Source organism: Aptenodytes forsteri, unplaced genomic scaffold (assembly GCF_000699145.1).
Source record: "Aptenodytes forsteri isolate BGI_AS27 unplaced genomic scaffold, ASM69914v1 Scaffold241, whole genome shotgun sequence".
NCBI classification, from domain to species: domain Eukaryota; kingdom Metazoa; phylum Chordata; class Aves; order Sphenisciformes; family Spheniscidae; genus Aptenodytes; species Aptenodytes forsteri.
This window is the reverse complement of record NW_008795252.1, coordinates 7,866,537-7,868,983: the sequence shown is the minus strand read 5'-3', so window position 1 is coordinate 7,868,983 and position 2,447 is coordinate 7,866,537.

Genomic DNA, 2,447 nt, shown 5'->3' with positions numbered 1-2,447 from the left:
GAGGCTTGGACCTTTGACTTTTGTAGCTGGTTCACCCCAAACTTGGTATCTTCATTTCAGCAAAAATATAAAAATACAACATTCATGAATAAGAGTCCTAGTAGTATAGTAAGGTCTGTGCCAAAATTATAAATGTTTTTATTCTCATGAGCACATGCACCCCTTCTCTATGATTTGTTTGCTGGCTTCTCTTTTGCTCATCTGTTTTAGGAGCTCCAAAGGCTTTGTAATCAACAGGAAGGAGAAGTTTCACATAGTTTTGGCACAAGTTCAAAAATTGGTCTTGATTTACTCAAAAGCATATACACCCCAAAAAAGATTATATCTAGAGCAATTTCAGTACTGAATATCTTCCATGCACAGCTCTTGTAAAGGAATTTAATTTATTCTGCTTACAAACATGGGGCAATGCTTCCTATGCAGAACGATTCCAGCGCTTCTGTACCTGTCACCTCTATGATAAAATTAATAACTAGGAGCATTAACAAATCATTTGGCCAGTCTCAACTACTTTTTATTGAAGATGAATTGCAGTAGCTTTCAACCTGGCAAAGACTCGTGCAGCTTTAGCTACACTATCAGAGAAATTCAGGGACTGGCAGCGGAAATAGAGAAGCTAGAGTAGGGAATTTCACTAACAAAATAAACATCAAGATTTCAATCCACTTCAAGGAAAATACAGCAACACAAGCAATGAGATTTGATTAAGGGCACTGCCATCAATGGACAAGAATCAATCAGTAAGTAAATGCTAAATGGATATAATCACTCTGACCAAAGTTTGCCATGGCTGCGAGATGCCGATTTCTCATGGTTAACACCTACAGTTAGCCTCCTGGATTTGCTTGTGCCTGTCTTTAAACAGAAGTATGGTCCTATCCCATGGTGTGACCTCCCTCCTGAAGAAGGATGCAACTTCAGTCCCTTGCATGCAATGCCATATTTCACATCAATGATCCTATACATGGTCACACCCCCCGCGCCCTAGATTTAGACAAGGCAAGCCTCACGCTGAGCGGCAGCATGGACGGAGCATATTTACTCCAACATTTCTGTCAGGCAGCTGCCACTCTCACGTTCCCAGCTGCTTTGCTTTTTTTGTGTGTGTGTGACTGCTCTTGCCACAAAACACTTGCAGTACTCTCCTGCATCCCTTTTTACTTGCTGAGCTAAAGGCTGATCACTGGCCAGTGTTTGCATGGACTGGCAAGTCAGCCAGCTAAAACAGATTTTGCTCTCTCAAAAGGGGCATTTATTTTCATTTCTCTTCTTTCCTTAGCTGCCAGTTTTCTGGAAGTTATAGAAAATTATTTATCCTTGAAGGCTTTACTTCCCCATCAAATGTGGTTGTCTTTGAAAGATGCAGTTATATTCACTATACATAAATGTGAACAAAGCCAGAATTATCAATTTCTCCAACATCAGTCACACATCACACACAGCCTGGGTCTCTCCTACCCCCGTAATTTTTTGGAAGCTATCTCCTTGCAAACGTGAGGACTGCAGACATCAGAAGGGACTCACAAAGACCACAGGTTCAGTCTGCCTCAGTCTTACAGAGGTGGGGACTACAACATCTCCAGATACCCACAGCACCGGTTGAACATGAACAAGCCAGACATTATGAAACACTGCACACAGTTTTCCTACAAAAATACATGTTTTTCTCTTGTTCTTCCAATCCAATTATTTTCCCAAGACATGGAAAAAAGGATTACCAAAGGGTTGGAGAGCTGTCAGAGAGGTTCAGAACTAAATTCCCAAGTACTGATAAAAATACAAAAAAATGACCAGCAAAGAGGCAGTTCCCCCCTACTCTCCTCATTCCCTCCCACCCCCAAGGAAATGCTGGCCTCCTGATGAAGTGCCATTTTAGCACACCATATTTCGACTGTTGTTCTCACAGATAATGTCATCTTTAAAGCACTAAAAAGTGCAAAACTTGACACGTACAATAAAAACCACACAGGCACCTCTTCTTCTCCAAGAAGGGCAGCTCAGTAAAATTCTGCCATAACAAGCAGTAAAGAAAATTACTTTCAAATCCTTCCTCACGGAGTACCCACATCATAGATAGAACAAATATAACGAAAGGGAACGAATTATCAAGTGATGTTCCATCAGTGTGTTGACTGTACTTTTAACAAAAAAATGGACAAAGATAAAATGGGCTATAGAAGCACATTCGGATTTTATCTCTAGAACACTATTTAATCCAAATCTCCATGTTACAGTTTACACTGCCCTGTAATCCTATGGAACAGTGCCCACTTTATGCTTGAAGTATCCATATTTAGAAAGAAAATTTTAATATGAAACATAAGGTTAAAAAGCAAAACATGATTTCCCCCCCCCCCAGTGTCCTACATAGATAGTTGAATTATTCATATTTAAAGAAGAGCCACGGATTTTGCTTTTTTTTTTTTTTTTTTTTTTATTTGTAACTA